The following is a 27,314-nucleotide window of genomic DNA, read 5'->3' on the forward strand; positions in this document are numbered from 1 at the left end:
ATCTTCAAAATTAATTTTAGCGGCTGAAATATCAGATTGAAGTCTTATTCCAAGTGGGGGGAGAACGGATGATATTTTATTATAGAGATTTTCATAAAGGGGGTTAAAAACACAGTCATATGCTGGATTCGAGTTATTAGAGCATAATTTAGAGACAAGAATAATTTGATTCGGCGTTGTTTAAGAGAAGGCTCATCAGCCTCTACGTCAGACTGTCAATAGGAGAAGTTCGGAGAGATCCAAGACATAGTCTTAGACCTTGATGATGGACAGTATCCAAAAGTTTAAGGCTGCTTTTGCAGGCTCCACCATAGATGATGGAGCCATAATCCAGTTTAGAGCAAATAAGTGTTCTGTATAATTGGAGGAGGGTTTTCTGATCCCCTCCCCACTTGGAATAAGAGACAACTTTTTCACAAATCAAGGGCTTTCAAACATTTATTCTTTAAGTATTTTATATGAGGTAAAAAGGTTAAATGATGATCAAAAATGATGCCCACAAATTTCGCTTCTTTTACAACGGTAATGGGGGTGTTATCTAAGATTAGTTCTGGGTCTTTGTGAGGTTTATGTTTTCTGCAAAAATGAATACAGTTAGTTTCAGATTTGGAAAATTTAAAGCCATTTTCTAAGCACCATTTTTGGATTTTATTAAACACAATTGCATTTGCCTCTCAATCGTATGCATGTTCCTACCAAGGCAAGAAACATTAAAATCATCCACAAACAAAGATCCATCAATTGAATCGTTTAAAACCTTTGCTAAACTGTTGATTTTGATTCTAAACAAAGTGACAGACAAAATACTGCCTTGTGGAACACCCTGATCCTGATTATAATGACCAGACAGGGTTGAACCCACGTGGACTTGGAATTGCCTGTCATTTAAAAACTTGGATATAAATTGAGGCAATCAGCTTTGCAATCCAAAATCATGTAAATTCTTTTAAAATACCGTACATCAGTGTAGTGTCATATGCTTTTTCTAGATAAAAAAAGATAGACACTGCATGTTGTTATTAACAATGGCATTCTTAACGAATGACTCCAATCGAACTAAATGGTCGATTGTACTGCGATTTTTTCGGAATCCACATTGAATATTTGTGATTAAGTTATTGGATTCTAAGTACCAGGTTAATCTGTTATTGACCATGCGTTCCATGGATTTGCAAACACAGCTAGTCAATGAAATTGGTCAATAATTTGAAGGATCAGTATGATCACGTCCAGGTTTAGGTACGGGAACAATTATAGCTTCACGCCATGAAGAAGGAAATTCTCCTGACGTCCAGATTTTATCAAATGTTATCAAAAGGGTTTCTAAACATGATTGCGGTAAATGTTTTAAGAGTTGATAATGTATATTCTCAGACCCTGCAGCAGTGTCATGAGCCTGCCCAAGTGCAGTATGGAGCTCATGAATGGAAAAAACTTCATTATAATCTTCCCCATTATCAGAATTAAAATGTAAAGGTTTCTTTTCCCGCAGCTTTTTGTATTTTTGAAATTGAGGGACATAATTAGACAAGGAAAAATGTTTAGCCAGAGTTTCACCAATTTTGTTTGCAATATCTGATTTATCAGTTAATAAGTGATCCCCATCTTTGAGATGGTGGATGCTTGATTTAGAACACTAACCTTTTATTTTCTGAATCATGTTCCATACCTTGGACACAGGCGTCCGTGAATTAATCTTGGACACATAATTTTGGCAAGATTGACCTTTTTTGTTTGAAGGTGCGCCGTGTTTTAGCATTTGCAGTATTAAATTTATTGAGATTATGGACCATTGGATGGCGTCGAAAAAATGTTCAACTTCTTCCGTGCGTTCCCAGCTTTTTTGCAATCATTGTTGAACCATGGTTTACGTATGTGAGGATTTGAGGAGGACTACGGAATACATTCATCAGCTATTTTAGTAAGTTCATCAGAGAATATTTGTATAGAGTCGGGAACATCAATAAAAACGTCAGGTTTTAGTTTGTTAGAACAAAGGACTTCATATAATGCCCTGTTGGCTTTAGTAAAATTCCACCGTGAAGATGGAGGAACATCAGAAGGTGTAACAAATTTTAATATGGTAGGAAAATGGTCACTTCCACAGAAGTCATCGTGGACTGACCATTCAAAATCATGTAGTAAAATAGAATCTACCACTGCCAAGTCCAGACAAGAGTATGTTCCAGTTGCAGGATGTAGATATGTATGAGAACCATCATTAAAAATGCACAGATCGTTATTTAATAAAAAATCTTCCAGTAATTTGCCTTGAGTGTTGGTGACATTACTACCCCAAAGCGGGTTATGACCATTCAAATCTCCCATGATGACACATGGCTTAGGGAGTTGGTCATACAGTGCCTAAAGATCAGACTGCCATAGAGAGTACGTTGGTGGGACATACAAAGAACACAAAGTAAAAACAATATTAATTGTTATACGTACTGCTACAGCCTGAAGAGGGGTATTGAGAGGAACAGGACTGTGAATGATGCCCTGCCTCACCATAACAGAAGATCCCCCCGTTGCTTTATCCACTGGTGGGGAAAAGCAATGGTAGGAATCATATTTTCATAAATCAAAATTATCTGTAGTTTAAAGGAACGTTTCTTGCAAACAAAATGCCAATGGTTTAAAATCTTGAACTAAAAGCTGAAGGTCATTAAAATTGGTCCAAAGTCCTCTACAATTCCACTGGATTAAATTGGGAGAGCAACTCATGGCGGCTCAATTGGAGATCGTGAGCATGGAGAAGGTCCTTTCGCTGTTATGACAGTGATGTAGTGACCTCCATATCTAAAGGTTCAAAGGGATTTTGAACCTCCAGAGGGAATGTCAAGGTTGAAGGCACCTTAATATGGGGTGCTGTAGAAATATTCTGCCCCGGTTCCACACAGGGGAAGAGCTACCCAGCACTCACCACGAGGTGGTAGCTCTTCACGAGTGCCAATAAGGTAATGAGTTTCTCCTGACTTCCTTTTAGCTTTGTGTATGGGTTTTCCAGCATAAAGTTGATCATCTGGTTGGGCAGATGATGTGGAACTCTGTAGAATATTGTCAGAGTTATCAGACAATTGAGGTAGCATAATTGGATGCTCTGCAGAAATGTGCTGTGTTGTGGTAGGGTTGTCAGGATGGGAGTATGTTGACAGTTGGAGTTGATTGATGCTGAGCTGTTTTTGAGGCTTCTCTACGAGGATAGTCGGGCTGGAAGGCTGTCGACTGAGTGGGTGTTGCTAGATGCTGAGCTGGTTGTGCAGGTTGTCTTCGAGGGGTTGGAGGTGTATAAGTTTTAAGTCTGTTGGCATGAATGAAGGATTTATGTTCTTTGTTTGTGTTAGTGTTCAGTAGTTTGAATGTATGGTTTTGACCAATGCGAATGATTCTGTAAGGTCCTATCCATTTCTTTGAAAGTTTGGGAGAGAACCTGATCACCAACTGCAAATGAAGGTTCCTTGGCTCTGACATCCTGAAGATTCTTACTTTTATCCTGAGCAGCAGACATGTTGTCCTTTGCAAGGGATTTTGCCACATTCAGATTTTTCAAGAGATCTTGAAAATGACCCTGTGCATCTTTGCCAAGGGTAGATTTAGGCAGCAAGGTTGTGTCAAAAGGAAGATTTATTTCCATTCCAAACAGAAGGTAGTGTGGTGAATACCCTGTAGATTGGCAAGGTACATTGCGCATGGCCATCATAACACAATGAGTTTGGCCCAATTGGTCTGATCAGGGTCAGCATATGTTCAGAGAGCCTGCTCTATGACACTGTTCCTCCTTTCACACATCCCGTTAGTTTAGGGGTGGTAGGACGAAGTGTAGTAGTGCTTGCTATTGAGGAGTTCACAGAGAGCATTTACTAGCTTGGAAGTGAACTGCATACCTCTGTCAGTAAGGAGTGTACGGGGACCACCAAACCCTGTGAAGACCTCAGAGAACAGGACTGATGCAACCTCAGAGGCTTCTTGAGTGCGCATAGGGAAACCTTCTGTCCAGCGTGCGAAGGAATCAACTGCAAGGAGAATATTCTTATAACCTTCCTTAGTTTCAGCCAATGGCCCGAGGATGTCAACATGGAGACGAGAGAATTTGTCCTTAATAGGCATGGGCACCCAGATACAAAACAATGGGCATTGGTGCTGGCTTGGCATTTGTCCTTCTTTTGGAGGGTTGGCAGTCATCACAGGACATCATAATTCTCAAAATCCTGGTAAAGCCTGGCCAGTAATACTTTGTGAATATTGTCTGACGAGTTGCATCTCGTCTAAAGTGGCAACCACCAGCTTTGGAATCATGGTAGGCAAAAAGAAGCTCTTTGTGACAGCAGACAGGGACAGCTAGCTGTGTTACCATAGGAGGGCGGGGGATTTAAGTTGTTTTTCTGCCAAGTCTTGATCATCAAGATCAGTTCCTATAGCAAAGACAATAGGGCCTGAAGGAAGATCGGAAGGACCCAACTTGTAGACAAAGTCTACAGATATAGAGGATGTTATGTCATCTCTACCGATATCTTCTGATGAGACACTGAGTGAGTCAAGTTTGTCATTGTCAATGTTTGTATGCTTTGGAAAGTTGTTTTGTGGAGATGCGCATGATTTGGTTGAAGAGGAAGAAGACCTCAGTTCGCTGGAGGGACGAGAACGGTAGTTTGGTGTGGACACTGTTGTTGGAGGATTTTGTAGCAGTGGTGGCCGACTTGTTTGTCTACTTGTCAGTAGGTGACATGGGACTTGGATGAGCATGGCTGGCTGGTTAGTGAGATAAGGCTGTTGATGGTGTAGGCCTCATATTGCCTGCTTTTGAATAAGTATATTGGCGAGTGGAGGAAATCGAAGGTGTAGACCTCTTGTTGGCTGAGTGAGAATAAGCATGTTGGAGAGAAGAGGCAGTCGAGGATGTAGGCCTCATGTTGCCTGCATTTGGATTGGCATAATGGTGAGAAGTGGCAGTCGAGGATGTAGACCTCATGTTGCCTGCATTGGGATTGACATAGTGGTGAGAAGTGGCAGTCGAGGGTGTAGACCTCTTGTTGGTATAGTCAGATTTAGCATGTTGAAGAGAAGAAGCAGTCGAGGGTGTAGGCCTCATGTTGCCTGCATTGGGATTGGCATAATGGTAAGAAGTGGCAATCGAGGGTGTAGACTTCTTGTTGCCTGTATTGGGATTGGCATTATGGTGAGAAGTGGCAGTCGAGCGTGTAGACCTCTTGTTGCCTGTATTGGGATTGGCATAATGGTGAGAAGTGGCAGTCGAGGGTGTAGACCTCTTGTTGCCTGTATTGGGATTGGCATTATGGTGAGAAGTGGCAGTCGAGGGTGTAGACCTCATGTTGCCTGTATTGGGATTGGGGTAATGGCAAGAATGGGCAGTCGAGGGTGTAGACCTCTTGTTGCCTTGGTGATGAGGGAATGATACTTTGGGGCTGCTTGATGGTGACATCGAATGTGAAGTTGGAGTGGGTAAGAGTGGAGATGAAGCAGTGGCAGCTACTTGTGCATATGTGCGTGTTGATGAGATGGGTTCTGTTGAAATGGGTGGGGAGGGTATATCATCAGTGTTAGATTGATGCACTTGCTCTGCATGAGGAATGTGGGATGAGGTATCTGCATTTGTGTTGGCTTTGCCTGGCCTGTGTATGATCTCGAAATCATACTCTTGCAACATTAGGGACCATCTACTAAGGCGACCAGAGTCATGTTTGGTTTTCTTAAACCAAGTCAGAGCTTTGTGGTCTGTGTAAACAGAAAATGATCCATTTGCAAGGTACACCCTGAAGTTTTTTATACCTTCTAGGACGGCCGGGCATTCTAGATGTGTGATACCCCAAGTCTTTTCAGCAGTATGGAGAGAGCGACCACCATAACATATTACATGTTCTCTACCTTGAGAATCAAGTTGGCCTAAGATGTACCCTCTTGCAGTTTGTGATGCATCAGTTGTGAGGATGAAGGGTTGGTTTTGGTCAGGGTATGCGAGGATAGGTGCAGTTGTAAGGGCATGTTTTAGCTTTTCAAATGCCTGTTGACAATTGTATGACCATTCGAAAGATGCATCTTTTTTCAGAAGATTGTAAAGAGGGGAGGCAATGCCAGAAAAGTCTGCTACAAATTTCCGATAATAAGATGCCAAACCTAGGAAATGACGCACAGTATAGACATTTTTAGTAGGTGGAATCTGTGTGACTGAATCTATTTTGGCAGGATCAACATGGATGCCATCCCTGCTGAAGATATGCCCTAAGTAGGTCAACTTGTTTTGTCGTGAATTTACATTTGCTGGGTTTTAGAGTGAGGCCTGCTTCTCTGATCTTTTGGAATACTGCCTTGAGGTGATTCAGATGTTCAAAAAAGGTTTTAGAAAATATTATTATGTCATCAACATATACCAATTCATCTCTTTTAGTGCCTCTGAAATGGTTTGCTGAAATGCCATAGGAGCATTTTTCAGGCCGAAAGGAAGGCGATTCCATTCAAAAACACCATCAGGCGTAATGAAGGCTGACTTGTGTTTTGTATCTGGGTGGAGTGGTATTTGCCAAAAGCCACTAGCACAATCAAGGACACAAAAACTTGTGGCATGGCTGTCACCTATGGCATCAACGACATCTTCACAACGTGGCAGAGGAAAAATATAGGCTTAGTAACTGCATTGAGGCGTCTATAATCTACGGCAAAGCCGTAAGAGCTGTCACGTTTCTTAGCCATGACAACAGGTGAGTGCCACCCAGAAGAACTAGGTTGAATGATATTGGCATCTAACATTTCTTTCACCTGTCTTGAACATTCTTTTCTAATGGCTACGTTATGCCTGTTAAAAGGGAGTCTAATCGGTCTGGCATCACATGTTTCTATTCTGTGTTGATGTAAGTGTGTGTGTCCTAATTCTGACCAATCTGAGGCAAAAACCGACCTTTGTGATTGGAGAAATGCAAGTAAAATGTGTTTGTTGTTCATGTGTGAGGTCAGCATCACTAAGATCAAAGTCAATGTCCTGTGAATGTGTTGTGTTAGCTCTTTTAGAAGTAGGAGGGTCAGAATCAGAAGTACCAGGAAGGTCAAGGACAGATGTGGAGTCAATCTCTGAGGCTACAGCAACCACTGTTTTTGAATATACAGTGACATGGCTGTCACTAGCATTAAGCAATCTCGTGCAAGCTGATTTTGGATTGTTGGTTATAAGGCACTTAGCACCTTGGAGCTGCATCTCATTTAATGCCGGAACTGGTTCAAGAAGAAAAACTTGACCTTGTTGTCAATGAGAAATTTTGTTGGGAATGTCAGCTTGAGAGTGTGGAGGAAAAATTACAGACTTGCATGGTATTGCGTGGCCTCCATTGATTGATGCCAGAGAAACTGAAACAAGACCTTCGTGTATGTGAAGGCATTTTGGGGGCAGGTCTATAGTGACTTTGTTTAATTCAAGGAAGTCAATGCCTAAGATGAGAGAGTGATGTAAGTTGTGAAAGACATGAAAGATTTGGGAGAGGTAGATAAGCCCTATGTTAATGTCAAGAGAGACATAACCTAGCACAGAATGTTTTTCACCACCTACGCCTATGATTTCGGTTAGGTGAGATGGGCGTAAATGAGAGGGTTTTATGCCAACTTTGTTTAAGTAGCCCATGCTGACACAGCTAACTGATGCACCTGTGTCAACAAGAGCTGTAGTTCTCACTTGTTTCACCTTGACATGAACAGTGTTCTTTGTCAAGGGAGCCACAAGTGATACAAAGGCTGACTCTTGCCTGACCCCAGAACGCTGAGTATCAGGTATGAGGCCCTGTGTCTGTTGCTAGTATGTGCGCATGCATACCTTTGCATGGTGACCTACGCGTAAGCAATAATTACATATCTATGAGGGCAATTGTGAGGGAACTGAAAAAACTCACCACATCCGCGACATCTGCCTCGAAGGTGCTGTGGAATTGGCAGACGTTGACTGTTACTGTAGCTGTACGAGAAGAAGGATGGCGTCTGTTGTTGTTGCTGTGCTGTGTGGTGGGGCTGAGGTGGTGGGACTGGATACTCCTTCTGTGGTGGCTGATAGTGGTGTGGTGATGACTGGTATGGTTCCTGTGGTGGTTGGTATTGTTCCTGTGGTGACTGGTATGGCTCCTCTTGTGGTTGGTATGGTTCCTGTTGTGGTTGCTTGTGGTATCTTGGTGATGGGGAGGGTGGCTGTTGCTGGACGCACATATATTGGTATGCACTAGCTGAACAACACATTCAGTCTCATCTTACCTAGAATTAACCCCCAGTAATGGCACAGATACATCTCCCTAAATACACAGGTCAGCAGGATGCTGAAAGTTGGTGGGCAGATTTCTACAATTTCAACTTCCTCCATGGTCACACAGACACCCTATCCTGTTGAATTTTGCCCTAGACGGAGTCAATATATTTGAACTTTTGTTCCAACTCTCAACTTGTATTGTGCTTATACGTCATCTCACGGACATTCTTGTTCCTATAACGAATGTTATGTAATCAAGTCATTATTGTTTTGTTGTCTTAAAATGTTGTCATGTTTTTCTATAATGAGTATGTATTGCAATCTATGTATTGTTAGCAGAGGTACATCCTTATCAGATTAAGTTTTTGAAATTGGCTAGACTCTTACTCTATTCATGTCCTACACCCTATGCTTATACGATTGTAGTGCAGATCCATGATATATGCGTGTTCCGAGTCGTCCGATACAAATCAGACTCCCGGTTTCAAGGATTTTTCTTTTAATTTGTGGCCCTATAACCATTACTATAGACAATAGCCTTCAAAAAGTTATCCAATACCCTACAATTTTCTGCTTATAGCTTCATTTATTCCTTTTTGAGTATGTAAGCACAGAAACTATTTGTACTCTTTGTGAAAACTGATAAAATCGATGTAGTAGCATCGATTGTAAAATTATAATAAGTTTAGGGAGCCTCTTGCTTACCAAGCTTATTTAGTGGAGACTGTGTATACAGTCTATATCCTACTTCGTTGTTTTGCTAACGTGATTTTGTGCTTAGTTATGATACCGGCGAAAATTATGTATATTCGTGCGATCAACCGTTAATGGTCTCACAAATCCCACAACTGCTAGCCTTGACGAGTCTAGGCTCACAATATAAGACTCCCAAGTTCAAGGATCTTACTGTTATCATGAAAAGATGACTTTCATATGCAAACGCTTTATGCACATTATGTTTTTGTCCCTACGTCATCAGTGTACATTACTTCAACAATGTCTATTGTCTGTTTCAATGTGATACCTGTGATACTAAATGTATCTAGAAGTTTGGTACTCCGACTGCAAGGGCGACCGCGTGCAGGATGTGCCGCTCGGTGGAAACTCGTCCAATGTGTTTTGTGTATGAGTCGGAATCTCCGCTCACCTGTATTTTGTGTGTACGAGCCGGCACCTCCGCTCAACTTGTTAATGTTATGTATAATTGTTTCACCGATAATTGTTTCACTTATTTACTTGTACACGTCTGAATGGCTTATCTAATGCCCTTTCATTCATCACAGTCAAGTGTTGTGCATGAAGCAACTACTTGTCAACCTGTCAATGTCACTTGCATTGTACTGTACTTGTACTTTTACTCCATATTGTCACTATTTTTAAAACGCTTTTGAGGACAAAAGCTCCAAGACGTTCAGGGGTATTGTTATAGTGCAAACCTTTTCAATACTTTTACTTAAAATAGTGTAAACCATTTCAATACTTTTATTTTACATTTCATTTATCTAAATACCTAACTGTTTCAATATGTTTCCGAGTGCACCGAAATTCTATGCCCTTTGTCTGTTTTGTATATTCAGCAAACATTCGGCGTATCCCCTCTTATCATAAGCCCCTCCGGGCAGGACCCTTAATCTCCAGCGCTATCTATAAATTTCAATTAACACCTCCTTACGTCGCCGGATCTTACGTACATACATACACGTGGGACAATGACCTTGCCACACGCTACTTAATACCGTTCTACAAAACCCGATTGACATGGTCAGTCAGGGAGGCAGCCAGAAGATCGACTTGTGTAAGTGACAGAACGGTTCTCCCACCCGGGAAGATTGGCCACTCGGTCCCGGTGTGCGTTCTGTCACATTATTATCAACATGTACCCTTTCGACTCACTCCAACCTGCATCAATAAACATGGCTGCTTTAGCCGAAACTTCACCCCTGAGTTTTGTCATCCGTCTCCACCCTGAGCTACCATCCGAGGCCCGAAACCAACACTCTTGGACAACCAATAACAGGTAACGTCGGAATGACCCTGTATCCGACTTAACAGACCGTTGCTTACGAGATCGCGAAAGTGAATGTCTGAATGTGTTTTCTGGTCATGCAACCTCGAAAAGTTTAACACGAGGCATTACAAATGACAGTTACGGGCTGTACGACTGATTCCGTCAAAATCATTGTCCATCTCTTGCTTCAGTGGAAAAGACTTGCCAAAAGCCACGAGAGGTACTGGCATACAATCTTTGCCATCTATTACTATAGTATTAGACATTCTACTATTGTCTTTTGATCGGTTTTCAAATTTTGAATCGAGAACTGTCACCAACGTCCCGTGGTCCGACATGAAGCGCACATCTTAGCAATATACTCTGGCAGGATCGCCTCCAGAACATCCAGCTCGCGATCTCAACCAACAATATCATAATGGTGTGGTGTCTTAGTGGCTTTGCCCCAGATCATTTTGCTGCGCCAGCGATATTGCAACAACACTAACGTGTTAGAAATCTACGTCGATTTGCTGCTAGTGTTGCATAAATTAATGACGTATGGAGGTAAAACGTATTTGGAACATGTGCACATGTCCACAAGAAGTAAGCATAACAAACTACACATATATAAAACATGGATTAGTGATGTAGTATGGTAACTATAGCTTAGAGGTATTGAGGGCGCTGCTGTGTGCACAATTCATGGTTTTATTGTAAAAACATGCTATGTTCTTACGCGCACTATGTGCATGTAGACATAATTTAATATTAGGTTGCATTTTTCAAATGTTGCACAGCTGCATGTGTTATATAGCTAAAACGAGCCCTGGTAGACGCATTTAATATTCTTGAGTAGTTCAATTCCAGGTTAGAAAAGGTTCCCAAAAGTCTTCTGACCAAATGGATCGATAGGACATCCTTGGTGACTTGGTTGATTGATTGTCAGACGTACTAGGGCATAATATCAACAACTTGGATTGTAATTACACTATTGTGTGTTTACAATATTGCTGTGTTCTGAGTAAGACAACAAATAAACAACCTTTGTTTCAAATAGTTCACTCAATATTTTGTATTTCAGTAGTGACACCTTGGTGAAAGAAGGATGACATCAAAACGAAAACATGATGCAACCACAGTAATCTACAACAGAACAGTGGCAGGTAACCATTTTGTTTGCTTTTAGGAGGGGATGATGGAGCCACAGTACCCCACAACATACATATAACAGGTAAACATACTCTCAGCACTATAAATGTTTTGTACCAGATAGAACCAACCATTTGGTCGTTACCTCATGTGAATCTGTTTAATGGGTATTGTATAATTGCCTTTACATTTATGATCCTGTACATTTCTTCACTTACTGTTTTTTCTTTTCGAATAACATAACGATTGATATTAAATTCCAGGTGTTTATGAAGGCCATCATAATGTGAAGAAACATGTTGTATTTTGGTGACATGAATTGATGTTTTTGTTTGCTTTTAGGAGGGGATGGTGGAACCACAGTACCCGACAACATGACAATGACAGGTAACCATACTCTCAGCACTATAAATGTTTTGTACCAGAAAGAACAAACCATTGGTCATTACCTCATCTGAATCTGTTTAATTGGTATTGTATAATTTATGATCCTGTATATTTCTTCACTTATATTTTTCTTTTCAAATTACATAACCAGTTATATGTACATTCCAAGTGTTTATCATGTGAAGAAACATGTTATTTTTTGGCGATGGGAGGGGATAAGGAGGGGATCATGTGCATCATCAGAATATCGCTGCTTTTGTTCAGGGTGGTATGGGGAATATCACCACCATCAGTATGTATTTCATTACTTCTTTCCCATATGTTAACTGAGGCCAATTTGCACAAACATGTTTTTATATTTTCGGACATAATTGAGAAGTCAAACATAATCCTTTCATTCGTAGATTTATAACTTAGAATACTGAGTATCGTTAATACAATATTTGGATATATTCTAAGTTATAAATGTTCAGATGTTCTTCATTACAAAGAACACATCAGTGAGTGATGAGATAGTGAAAATAAAATATAAAATACCTCTCTGCTGGAATTTGTCGGAGCTGTGCTCTAATGATCAGGTGTGTCATAGAATAAGAATAAAGTGATAACGAAAATGTGGTAACATGTTCACAGGTTTATTAAGTACCAATTATACTAATTATTTGACAATTACAAATAAATCCACTCGGCGCTAATGCAGATCACAAATAGTTTCTATCAGCGCAAATATACAAAAAAGTTTTAGCCAAACAACTGCATGTATTACAGCTCTAAAATGGGAGATAGCTGGCACAACACTTTGACAAGTTATGGAACCAGTGTGTCGACTGCAAATTATGTCAGCTCCGACCAATTAACACATGAGTCAATTAACCCCACACTCTAATGAGTGAATGAACAAGGTGGAAATTAACACCGAGAGCTTATCTCTAAAATGAGTCACTTAGACTAAAGTTTCTGTCACTTTGACTGAACTAGTAGATACTAAAGTTCCCAAATAGTTAGTTAATCACTGGAAGGTTTGTCATCTACGAATTGCTAGAAAAACTGGGAATTAGAAAGACTAGTTAGTTAGAGTTCAGAAATCACTGGAAAGTTGGCTATCCATGGATTAATAGCCAAACAGAGTATTAAAAACCCAAGTGACTACGTTTAGTTCAATACAACTTTGTCAGAATACAGATCGACAAAGCCCCGAACCCACTTACTGACAAAACCTGAGTTTCGACCGTGAGCACTCCAGTAGCAAGACGATCATGAACGATTTAACAAAGTCTTGAGGGTGATGTTGATGATGATGATGATGATGTTGGAGATTTAACGATCGCTTCCGGTATTGCCGATTTTGCACTTAGGGCATACTTTAAAACATATGAAGGAATTATTTAAAAAGCTTTAAATTTGCAAATGTATGCCCCAAAACATTACTATGACGGGAGTGAATGATAGGAAGGGAAATACTTAAGAGTAATGGGTTATTTTGGAATAGGGGACTGAAAACAAGCTGAAAGGATTGATTTAGTAGTGTGATTTTTTAGTTGCTTTTGCTTGTTTGTTTTTATGGGTAGAGCATTTAGATGATACTGTTTAATTTGGTTTTGATTAGATAATTACCTATCTGGTAATAGTTGGAGGAATGACTGGGGAGTTGCCCATGCATGTTTGTTTGGGAAATGAGAAGAGGTGGTACAGGTGTTTATATCATTATTGAGTTTATACTTGTTTACTAGTGATAGCATATGATAAATGGGTGACATTTTACATTTATCATCGTTTTCTTTAATTGTATCGAGTTGACACTGAACAAGTCTTTGCTGCAATAGTCTTTTTAACGTTAATGTCACTATTACATAGTCTTCCAAGGAATCAGAGTGCACGAATGATCAATATATGCCTGGATAGAAATTAAACAAAGACAATCTCTGGTGACGACGGAAGGAGTGCATCTAGACAACCCTTGAATCTTTTTACGAAAATGACGTTGAATAATTTCAAAGATTTCTTATTCCTTTGGGGATAGTTTACCCCTGACACTACAAGCAAAAAATCCACATGGTGATATCACCCTTTCCCATATATGAACATCCGAACAGGATTTAAACCACCTAAATATAGCCCATGATTATAATTTATAGTGACTGACATTCTTAGTTTTTCACATATTAAATGGGTACGTTCTCAGGTTTTCTGTGATGTTTTTAAAAGCAATCCAGCATAAGTTACATTTTCCATTTTAGGAAGTTTTCGTGAACTAATGTAGACACGTTGACAGACGGATTTACAAATATTCCCAAACAGTAGAAATGCACTTTTACTGGCATTATATTTCAAATGCAATCTATTAACATATGTGTACATATCATTCAGTAGATCTTGCAGTCCGTCAGGGGAGATACTCAATAACGTAGAACCGTCTGCTAATAGGATGCCGGGTGTATGGAAGACACAAGCCACGCCCAGAATCATCAAGTGATTACAAGAAGTCATTAATATACAGAGTAAAAAGCCATGCCGATTAAACGCGTCCTTCACCAACACCTTGCTTATCATGAAACACATTTGGGGTAAATCCTCCAATGCTTACACATGAGGTATGTATCGGCGTAAAAGTCGCCATAATTTTCCATTTATTCCAAAGTAATACAATTTGAAAAAAAGACCATTAAGTCAGACTCTGTGAAAAGCTTTCTCGTTGTTAAGAAAAGCGCAATAAAATAGAGACTATCTTCGTTATAATGAGCTATGCTTTCCATTAATGTGAACTGGTCAGTTTCTGCCCCAGCCCCTCTCCTAAATCCAAATTGAAAGGGGTGGGGGAAACCTTTAGATTTGTTTGCCCACTCTTCAATTCTATTCAACAGGAGTCTTTCGAACAGTTTACTTAATACAGGAGTGAGGGTAATACCTCTGTAGTTAGTGGGGTCATCTCTACATTAACCATGGCCTTTATGGTTAGGTAAAGTGTACATAATTAGTTTTACGCCAGTTAAGATGTTCACCACCATGGTGGCATGGCTGGGAATCAATACTCAGACATAGGAATATTGGACAATGGTTAGATATTGAGTATTGAACTCCAGTATCTAAAGAATAACCAACAGCCTTACTAACATGTTGGAGATTAATGAACACATCATCTATCATACTTCTCATAGTTTCACATTTGCTTGTGAAGGTAAAAATAGCATTATCATCAAGGGGTACGGCATAAAATAGATTCCGTTCAGTGTGCACTCTTTGCAGATATTTTGCTCTGCGTTTCAATATACTTCCATGACGCAGATCTGCATTGAAATCACCAGGTAGAATTGTCTCCCCTCGATGAGAACATTTATGCTTAATCTCCAGTACATTATTTAGTTCTATGGACACACTATCTGAAACGTTAGATGAGGGAAGGCGAACACAAATTATATACATAGGGCATTTACAAATGAGGAGTTTAGCCCCAATGATATGCTTGCTTGAAGGTATACTGATTGCTGACGGACTCGAAAAAGTACTTTTACAAATAAATATGGCTGTCCACATGCGCCTCTTTGAGATGAGTGGTCATGATGACATTTAACATAGACGTTAAAGTCATCATCCAAGTCATAGAGCAACGATTCATGTGTGTCATCTAGCCAGTGTTCGGTAATAACCTTAATGTCACAGCTCGTAAGTTTTGAGCGAAGTTCGTCAAAGCAATTCAATGCCCAACGCACATTCCACGTAGTCATGATTGCCATTAAAAGTGCATATGTCACAAGTCTACAATTTTTCACCTTCATTATTTATGTTCATCTTTGTCGTCATTGTACCACACATTATGGGGTAGCTATTCACGACAATTAACATTTTCGGGCCAGAGGCAGTCATCATCCAATATGATATCTACACATTGCGTTTGGACAGTTATTCGAATTGTGAAGGTAGGATTGCGTCCAGTGTTTCATGAGTCTCACATTTGTGGCAGTTACATCACGATTCTTAGCATAGTCATACAAAGCATCTTGAACAACGTCAAATGGTTCCTTTGCTCTAACATATCTTGGGACGAGTCTTGTGTCTATGTCAATAGACACCGACAAAACACTTTCCCCACATATTGTTGAAGGTAACATTTCTTGACTTCTTTACATTGTTTACAGGTTCACTTTGTTTTTATCTGTCAACGTCGACGTCATCATGCGTGACAATGAGCGGCTTGGGGGAAGTGTCTTCAGGGCTTGGGTCTTTACTGCCTGCATTGTCATGAGTCCGAGGTCTGAATCAATCTCGTTAAAATCAGATCTTAGTTCTCGCCAAACAAAGATCTGAGTATATCCCATTACGGGTCACGTCAGAACGACCTTTCGCGAACTTTGACTGACCACTGAAATGACAAACAAGAAATCGATTAGCCAATTAGAAAGCAACTTTCTTGAGCTTTACGGCACTCGCTTCAACCTTGCGAATTCCATTTCAGACTACGCTTGAAACATATGTTGACACAGTTCTCGATTAAAAGTTTGAAAACTGAACAAACCGAATGTCTAATATATGGTTGAGATTGTATGGTAGTGCTTCCCAAGTACTGTGCAACGCTTCCTTCGTTCAAATGCTTCCCCGGAAAGCGAGAGATGAACAATAATTTTGACGGAATCAAACTGTCGTTCTGAATACCCCCGTGTTAACGTTTTCGAAGTCGCATGATTAGAAATTCCGACTGTCACTTTCATGATCTGGGGGCACGGGTGGCCCAGTCGTCTAAGGCGCCGCCATTCGCTGTGCAGAGTTGCGTCCCTTGGGCATGCCAGAAACCTATGATTGTGGGTTCGCCCCGATTATGTTTGTAGGTTTGTCAGCATCATACCCGTGCTCGTGGGTTCACCTGCATCATCATCTTTCCTCCCACATTAAGCTGACACGCCTTGATATAACTGGAATATTGTTAAAAGTGGCGTTAAACCCTATTCACTCACTCACTTTCATGATCTGCGAAGCTTTGATTGGTCGGATGAAAGGTCGTTTTGACGGGACCCGTAATGGGATGTCCTCAGATCTTTGTTTAGCGATAGCGAGAACTAAGATCTCATTTTTAGGAGATTGAGGTCTGAATGGTAGGCTTGGGAATTGACGAGAGTCTATATTCGTATAGAGTATAGTCTCCGAGTATAAAGTTTGTTTCTCGTGTTCATGCAATCTATTTTATCAGTTGTGAGGAGTTGGTGAATTGTGGTATTACCGTAATGCGTGTGCCTATTTTATTTAAGAGTTTGTTGCGTTGTATGTTGTATGTTACATTGGAAACTGACCTGGTTAATGTCCCCAACAATAGGTCAATGAGGGCAGCGGCCTGTACAATGCTTTTGAATATGTGCTCATGACTGTGTAGTTTTGTGTGACCAGTGTGGAGTCTAGTTATAGTCATGTCAGTTAGTTTGTTTTGGTGGTATGTTGAGACAAAGAAGTAGCGGGTATAACCGCCACGTGGCCGGATGATGCATTCCCCCCCCTACGTCTCATGCCTCCAGTCAGACGTTGGACCTGTTGATTGGTCAACAACAACCACTCCTTATGCAATGCTGCTTCCAATTGGCGTTAATTTTGTACAGGAGGATCTCGTGCCTGTATGCGCCGCCCAAGAGCATCCAAAACATGTTAATGGGTGGTCAAATGTGGGCTAATTGCTGGCCAGGGTAGAGTCGTTATTGCATTGGCCCTCTTGTAATCCACGGTTGCATGCGAATGATGAGGCCTGGCATTGTAATCCATGTACTGAGGTCAAATGCCAAGAGGGTGGTTGTCAAAATGAGGAACGACGACTGGCCTTAAAATGTCCCAGATGTACTGAGCCCCTGTTAAGTTGCCCCTTTTGGAGACAAATTCCAACCTGCAATTATGAGAGATACACCCCCAAACAATTAACGAGCCCCCGCCCTATGCAACAGTCGGTTTAATGTTCCAAGGGGCGTAGACCGTGTTCCGGTGCCACCAAACTCTCTTTCTTACATCAGTGACGTGGAGCAGAAAGCGACTTTCGTCTGACCAATGGATCCGCCTCCATGTTCTCAGATTCTGTCGCGCAATACACCATGCAATTAAGGGAAGCTTTATGACTAGTCTAGCCCTCAGTACTGCTCCTTTTAGCCGGTTCCTGGCGGTTCTGATGCTGAAACGACGATTGGGCAACCACATCTGTTTCATACGAGTACTTGTTAAAACGGGTTCTCGGCGTATGAGACGAAGAAGGTCCCTGTCTTTGCGATCATGTTTCTCGACTAAACAGCTTACGACAGTGTAATAATACCCACAATTCTCACCAATGGCATTAAAAGACGTTCCTGCGTTATGCATGCCGATTATTTGCCATCTTGTGGCGTTTGATAACCCCCTTTATGCCATGGTCACACAATGTCATGGTATAACTCTTTATAATCGAGCTTAAGAAAGCAATTTTAACGTTTGGATAAACTGCTTTTAGAGATACTTGAGGGTAGCATGCTGCACGGGCATACCATGCATGGCACGTGAGCTTTCAACATGCATGACTGATAACATCATCTCAAGAAAACATATTTCTTCCCGTAATTACATCTTTCATGACTGTTACAAATATTGGGACCAAACAACAGTGACATAATATTAGTGTGCGCCTAACTTTTTTCTTTGTATATATGTTAGATACGATCAATGTGTTCAAATAAAACAATTTGGTGCACAAGAATGTTAGTTTTGTCATAGTAATTTTTGAAATATACAATTATATATTTATTTATTTTTTAACAGGATGAGGGGTGGGATCACATTTGCTAAATTTTCATACATGATATTATACCTACATTACTTATAGATTTTTGTTTAAGCTTCAAAAGCATTGAGGTTGAATTTGAGATATCAAACGACATGATTATCAATATGGATGTTTAGTTATCTTTAGTTTTGTAATACACTGACTGATTTGTTTCCTGTTTTTGATACATTTTGGTCCATTACTCGATTTAAACAATTTTGCTAATTATTTATTTGTCCTATTGTAGGTTTCTTGAGTTTCTCTTAATATGCAAACTGACTTGTTAAGAGCCTGTTATTTTACAGACAAATGCGCACTTTACCACACAAAAAATGGCTGCAACCAAAAGAAATCATCACAACCAGCTTTTTCTAACGCTTAAATGACATCTTGTGAAGAAAAATGTTGTTATGCTTTGTTCTACTGTGGGGAAGGGTTACTCCTTCAAAAAGTTTCTTTTTAAAGGGTTGGCCGCTGCTCTATAATAGAGGTTGGGTAATGATACCCTCCCCAGAATTATGTATATTTTGTTAAAAAAAAAATTGAACCAATCAAGAACACAAGTATTTGTTTGTTTGTGTGTTTTTGTTTGTTTGTGTGTTGTTCAAGGCTGCTACACAGCAATATTCCAACTATATGACGGTGGTCCAGGACAGACAATCCATCGATTAACATCATAAGCATCGATTTGGATAGGATGACATGCCATCAACTATGTATTTAGTCTTGAGTATTATTTGTGACACCTTTCTGGAATATTCTAAGATAGGAGACCTATTTACCCATGAGTAATTATGTGTTCCAGGAAGAACGGGACAGTCAAAACCAAACCAAAATCAGTGACTTTTTTCAGTAAAATAAAATGAGTTCATCACTACATGTACACGTACCAGTTGCTTGGCCGTAACTGCCACCAGAGACCATTATATATATATAGATATAGATATATTATATGGTCCCTGGTGCCTCTTACAAGTGTTTCAACGTAAAATGTTTCCCTTAATTACCCATGTGGTTAAGGTACAGGTTGTAAGATACTAAAACTCTACGTCACACGTGTGTCGTACAAGGTTGACCCTGTTTTATTCTTTTTGATTGGATAACTGTGATCTCTGTCATACCAGGACTATTTTTTTCATTCATAAAAAAAATCACGCTTATGTTTTCATAAACAATAACATTATATTGTATGCATGTGCTTCTAGATAACAATTGATGAGGATCCTTTTTACATATTATACAGCAACCGATTTTATACATTTGAAACTGGTTATGTCGACTGAACCTGTAAAAGTTACATCAAATGGTTGTCAAATCTGCAGATCATATTTGTTTAATTATTAGAATAAAATTGTACAACCTTTTGGTCTCTGACTACTGCAGTAATCCCAAACTGGACAGTCTAGTCAGTAAGTACTGAAATGTTTCATCTGTGAAAGCAATATCAAACTCAAGGCAATTCAGTTGATTAGAAGATATACAGGTACAATTTCAGGAATGAATTAGCTAATCCTGAATCATGGAAGCTTGCTGGTAAAATAATGATTGATAAATAGGCACGCGAAAGAGACTGCTTCTTATGAAAAACAGGAAAAATCAAAATTACCCATACTCGGCAAGGATGTGATACCTCGAACATAACCAGACTGTCAGAGATCAATTTGATTCACTCTATCCAATCACCAACACTGATGTCTCTCTGAACATACTTCAGTCTCAACCAAGTAAAACTGCTTGTGTCAATCTGTGAAATTTGCTTAAGCTTGTGATTTCTTCACTTTTAAGATCACCGGACTGAACATCAAGTGACTTTATCATGCACTGCTTGTCTGGCATTGGTCGTCGCAGAAACCAGTTGACCAAAGAAATTGAAGTTCATATACTCGTTCCCACCAATAATATATCTTGCTTGTGTTCATGAGGATGAAATGGCGTTTAGTTAGACATAATCTTTTCAAGATGTATTTTACATTTGACATCAATTTTGTTCAAATCATTGTGACTTTGCTTCTAGTTTATTAACTAAAAATCATTTCTTCAATAACGTATAATATCATGTTTTCAAAAAGTACAATTTCCAGTTAGCTGAAACTGTTTAAAGGATGATCAATTTCAATATAAGTAGTTTCTTTGAGTATTTGGAATGGTTGTTATCTTCGGTGGAAGGACGTTACTATACTATACAAAAAAGTGATTGCCCTATTATTGCACCAAATGTTGTGGAACTCAGAAGTAGTTATTGCCACCATCAAAATGCTGGCGTGTTAAAAAGTAAAAAAATATATAAATTTGCTATTTTGAAGAAAAAAGTAAGTTTTTAAATATACTAAACATCTTTACTGAAAGCATTCAACCAAGAGAATGGAAACAAAAAGAATCATGAGACTATAAGAAGTCACTTGAAGGTGAAAAGTCAAGTCCACCCGATAAAATTGATAAATACTGGATCAGTGTATTACAGTCTGTAATATTTTTTTTTAAATCCAAGAGAGTTGACATACTTTGTCCCTATTTTGCAATATGCCGCTTTTCTCAGAAAAAAAACACTTTAAACCTATTTTTTTAATTTTTACTCAAATTTGAGAGTTATTTTAGGTGTCAATACTTTCATTCTCAATGTCAGACAATAATTATTCTTGCGAAATCCATACCTCTATTTCATATCTGCCATATCTGCCATATCTTCATATCTGCCAACTAATTGTGTGTAAATTACAATCAAGAGGACGTTTGTTGATGTAATAGAGGTAGTATTCTTAGAATTATTAACAATGATAACTTTTGTTCGATATTTGAATAATGACACTGACATATAACTGCAGGTGATGCAAAGAACCTTATCGAGAAGGCCGATTCAAACAAGCATGTGTCTACAAACGCTGAGAGGTCTGCATACAATCTGATGCAACAGTATGGATCTGTCTTCATAAAAGGAAAGTCAGGCTCAGGCAAATCTACACTTGGTCGAAAGATTTTAGCAAACGTATCACAAGAAACAGACCGCTTCCCAATCGTGCTTTCATCATGTAATGAATGGAATCTGATTCCTAAGGTAAATCACAAGAACCACGATGGGGACAAACGTGCTGAACAGAAGAAGTATGTGGTGCTAATCGATAATATATTTGGATCAAGTTATCTGGTTGAATCAGATGTGAATAATTGGGTCAAATTGTTTGACAGACTTTGGCTAAATGTCGAATTGGGTCATGTATGGCTTGTCATTACCTCAAGATCTGACATATGTTCACAGTGTGATGCGAAGATCAGGAAGTACAAACTCATAAAAACTATTCAGTGCATAGTTCTAGATGAAGGAAAATATGCTCTCACATCACAAGAAAAACTTAAAATGATAGAAAAGATATGTGGAGAAAAATTATTTTCTTATCATGAATGTAATGCCATTGTTAGAATGCCCACTGTCCTCGGGTTTCCCCAGTGTTGTACATTCTTTTCTTCAAGTAAAGAAGCACAAGCAAAAGGTATGGAGTTCTTCAAAAGGCCGCAGGAGTTCGTTTCTGAGGAAATAATGAGAATGCAGGAATGTGATGATATTGGTCACCTTGTCCTCCTTCTCACTTTGATGAAAGATGGTAACCTCAGCTCAGATCAACTGAAACTCTCTACCTATAAAGAAGAACTTGAGTCCATGGTTGAGTATCTTAAAGAATGTTGCAATATTTCTACCATTGTCACTCCGACACAAATTCAATCAAAGATAAAGGATTTCTGTGGAGTGTATTTAGTCAAAACAGGAAAAGCCTACCAGTTCCAGCATCAATCTATACATGACGTTGTATTTATCAATATTTCCAAACGGGAACCTGAAATTGCTATACGCAATTGCCCACCAAAGATGCTGGTGGAATTGATGCATACACAGGAGATGAACAAGAATGACTTGGTCGTTGTACTAGCCAGAGACAATTTCCACATGTTAGCTGACAAGATCACAGATCTTCTTCTGTCCAAAAGCTACATTGACATTCTTGCTCATCCTTCTTTACGTCATGAGGAATTTGTGAAGTGTCTGGTAGGAAGATGGCGGTCTAATAAAAAGTTAACTGAAGTTCTACAGAAAAAGCACGAGGTGAAATGTGTTAAGTGGGACGTTCCCTCTTCTGTAGGAGATGATGATTTGCATTCAAGTTTTGGTATTTATCATAATTCACTTACCCTTTTCCACTATACTTCACTTATCTCTGATGTCATTTTACAGGGGTTGACGTTACTCCTGAATGAAATACTGTCTGACGTGTTCCATCAAGTTGATACAACAGAATTACTGGCACCTGCTCTGTATATCCAGGATAACCAGCTAGTGCGCAAGCTGCTAGATAAGTGTACAACACCTCCGTCTGATTGCCTCCTAGCACTCTGTGTTTCTCCGGCTATTGATCAAGCTATCAAGAAACGTCTGACACAGAATATTACCTCAGAGATACCTCAGCCGTACGATGTACTCCTAGTCACTGTGTTAGTTGGAAATAAGTACTTAGTGAAACATATACTACAATATCTTAAAAATGACAAGGATATTGTATCAAGGTGTCAGGAAATATTAAAGCTTTCGTTGCTTCATCAGAGGTGTAACTGTTCAAGCAGTTATCCAAAAATTCCTGACTCTACCGTCGTGTGTAACATCTTACACATTTTGATATCTTTGATACCTGCCAACTGCCCCCTTCAAGATATCACAAATGGAAAAGATAATACACTTCTTCATCTGGCAGTTCAGACAGGAAATCTTCACTACGCTAACATGTTTTTAAATGAACAAAATGGCCAGCATCTGCCATTAGATCCACAATGTGTACAGTGGTTGAATACAGGTGGAAGTACTCCACTCCATCTAGCAGCAGAGAATGAAAGTAGTGAGACAGTGAAACTACTTCTAGACAAGGGGGCTTGTGTATCCACACAAAACAAAGATGGTGATACTCCGCTACACATAGCAGCATCGTGGGGACATACAGAGACAGTAAAACTACTTCTAGACAAGGAGGCTGATGTATCTACACCAAACAAAGATGGTGATACCCCTCTACACCTAGCAGCAAAGTGGGGACATAATGAGACAATAAAACAACTTGTAGACAAGGGGGCTGACGTATCTATACAAAACAAAGATGGTGATACTCCTCTACATCTATCTCCACCCCATGGACATGGTGAGACAGTAAAACTACTTCTGGACAAGGGGGCTGGTGTATGCACACAAAACAAAGATTATAATACACCTCTACACATGGCAGCAAAGTGGGGACAGAGTGAGACAGTAAAACTACTTCTAGAGAAGGAGGTTAACGTATCAGCTCAAAACAAAGATGGTGATACTCCTCTACATCTATCAGCCCGGTGGGGTCATAGTGAGACAGTAAAACTACTTCTAAAGGAGGGGGTTGACGTATCAGCTCAAAACGAAGATGGTAATACTCCTCTACACCCCGCAGCACATTGGGGTCTTAGTGAGACAGTGAAACTTCTAGACAAGGAGGCTGATGTATCTACGGAAAACAAAGATGATGATACTCCTCTACACTTAGCAGCATCGCGGGGACAGAGTGAGGTAGTGAAACTGCTTCTAGACAAGGAGGCTGATGTATCTACACAAAACAAAGATGGTGATACTCCTCTACACCTAGCAGCATCGCGGGGCCATAGTGAGACAGTGAAACTACTCCTAGACAAGGAGGTAGATGTGTCAACTCAAAACAAAGATGGTAATACTCCTCTCCACCCCGCAGCACATTGGGGACATAGTGAGGCAGTGAAACTACTTCTAGACAAGGAGGCTGATGTATCTACACAAAACAAAGATGGTGATACTCCTCTACACCTAGCAGCATCGCGGGGACAAAGTGAGACAGTGAAACTGCTTCTAGACAAGAAGGCTTATGTATCTACACAAAACAAATATGGTGATACTCCTCTACATCGAGCAGCACGGTGGGGACATAGTGAGGCAGTGAAACTACTTCTAGACAAGAAGTCTGATGTATCTACACAAAACAAAGATGGTGATATTCCTCTACACCTAGCAGCATCGCGGGGACATAGTAAGGCAGTAAAACTGCTTCTAGACAAGAGGTCTGATGTATCTACACAAAACAAAGATGGTGATACTCCTCTACACCTAGCAGCATTGCGGGGCCATTGTGAGACAGTGAAACTACTCCTAGACAAGGAGGTAGATGTGTCAACTCAAAACAAAGATGGTAATACTCCTCTACACTTAGCAGCACATTGGGGACATAGTGAGGCAGTGAAACTACTTCTTGACAAGGAGGCTGATGTATCTACACAAAACAAAGATGGTGATATTCCTCTACACCTAGCAGCATCGCGGGGACATAGTGAGGCAGTGAAACTGCTTCTAGACAAGAAGGCTGATGTATCTACACAAAACAAATATGGTGATACTCCTCTACATCGTGCAGCACGGTGGGGACATAGTGAAGCAGTGAAACTACTTCTAGACAAGAAGTCTGATGTATCTACACAAAACACAGATTGGGATACTCCTCTACACTTAGCAGCATCGCGGGGCCATAGTGAGACAGTGAAACTACTCCTAGACAAGGAGGCTGATGTATCCACACAAAACAAAGATGGTGATACTCCTATACACCTAGCGGCATCGCGGGGACATAGTGAGGCAGTGAAACTGCTTCTAGACAAGAAGGCTGATGTATCTACACAAAACAAATATGGTGATACTCCTCTACATCGTGCAGCATTGTGGGGACATAGTGAGGCAGTGAAACTGCTTCTAGACAAAAAGGCTGATGTATCTACACAAAACAAATACGGTGATACTCCTCTACACCTTGCAGCATCATGGGGACATAGTGAGGCAGTGAAACTACTTCTGGACAAGGAGGCAGATGTATCTACACAAAACAATCATGGCCGTACCCCTCTGCAGCTAGCAGTATCGCGGGGACATAGTGAGACAATAGAACTACTTGGAGGCGGGGGCAGATATATGTACACAAGACATAAATATTATACTTCTCTTCCCCAATCAGCGCGGTGAGACACCAAAGAGTCACTTAAGCCCGAGCTGAAGGATGAAATCCTTTCCAAGCTGTGTGAAACAATGCCTCCTATCAGTAAGTGGGTGGAAACAATTAATGATATATTGACTGCATGAATGCAACGAACAAGTTATTTACTAAGAAGCCGTGAACAGTCAACCATATTACCCGAGATAACTGATGTTTGTTTCTTGCTTTTCTTTTTCATCATTTGATATATTTGTATATTTGTTTTGTGATTGTATTTCTTAGTTTCCCTGTTTTTCATGTTGCACATTAACAATATACAGGAACATCGCTCATTAACAAACCCAAACATTTGTTCCTGTCAACCGGAACTTTTCACGACCGGGTCGGAAAATTTTCACTACAATTTTATGTAATCCTGATATTTTTTTGCGGGTCGGAACTAAATTAAAGCAGAACAAAGGCATGCTTACACAATGACCAGCACAATGAGAGAATTACTAGTACACGCATCTATCAACACCGCGCAATGAACTTTTCAGGAGGATGGGGACGGGTGTTATCTGTGGCTAACATCTGAGAAAAAACTGGTTGCACTGTCAATGCCACCGTCTCTGGTGTGAACTTTTGAAATGTTGATGACATCCAATATAGCAAGTGCAGGGATACTAACTGTGATTTCCGAGCGTCGCAGCTTTAAACAGAGCTCTATCGAACAAAAACTTCATGAAATCTTGAAATGTCGAGAAGTGGAAGTAAACAGGACTCGTGCAATGCCAGAGGGTACATGTTTACGCTTTGTGAGTATTTCCGCAATGTCTGACAGTTTTGATACATCGTTTGCTTCCAACGTAAAAGAAAGAGTGGAATCAATTGAAAATAGTTGCACTAAATTTACCACAGACATGTTTCATCGCCTCTCTACAACGATTTTACATCAAAGGATAACTGGGCGATCGGGTAACCTAGTGATTAAAGCGTTCGCTCGTCACGCTGAAGACCCGGGTTCGATTCCCGACATTGGTACAATGTGTAAAGCCCATTACTGGCTTCCCCTGCCCTGATTTTGCTGGAATATTGCTAAAAGCGGCGTAAAACCTCACTCACTCACTCACTCACTCACTAACCCACTCACTCACTCACTCACTCACTCACTCACTCACAGGATAACTTGTCTACTGATAAATCATTGAAATGTTAACGCATCCCGGCTCTGATAATTTAATATTAGCTACCTTAAACATGTTATCAATTGACTACATATAATGATATCGTCAAATTTGAAAATATACTATCTTCTTATGGATTAAATGGGCCATGGTAACAGTAGGTCTGACCCCAACAATTATCGGTTAGAACATCTGTACTTGAGCTGTAGATATTATGGTTATTTGTACGCCTCCTGCTTACAAGAAGAGAAAATTGTACAAAGTATAAGTTTCTTGTCCCTCATCAACTTCAGTTAGAATTTCCTAAAAAACGTCTTGTTTTAAAATATTTGAAAATATTGCCTGTTTTACGGGGGAAAATTGTGGTTTACTGTGCATTTTGTGACAACGCTGAAGTATTTGTGAGAGTATCACTTCATGGTCTATTTTTAACCTGCATGACAACTGTCTCTCTGGTAAATATGAAACATCAACGACCCAATTACTTCTCGAAACAGACTCCATAGGGCGTAAAAGGCAAAGTAGTGGTGACAATTATATTCATAGTTCACTGAAAATCATTGATGACACCAGGTGTTCGTGAAAAGGGTAAGCACCTAATGCATAAATCGTGCATGAA

General features: G+C 39.9%; 1 pseudogene; it reads left to right on the forward strand.

Moving 5' to 3' along the window:
- Positions 1-1,862: 1,862 nt before the first annotated feature.
- On the forward strand, positions 1,863-25,708 carry LOC124125874 (annotated as a pseudogene).
- Positions 25,709-27,314: the final 1,606 nt, after the last annotated feature.

This window comes from Haliotis rufescens, unplaced genomic scaffold (genome assembly GCF_023055435.1).
Source record: "Haliotis rufescens isolate VD_foot unplaced genomic scaffold, xgHalRufe1.0.p SCAF_29, whole genome shotgun sequence".
Taxonomy (NCBI): domain Eukaryota; kingdom Metazoa; phylum Mollusca; class Gastropoda; order Lepetellida; family Haliotidae; genus Haliotis; species Haliotis rufescens.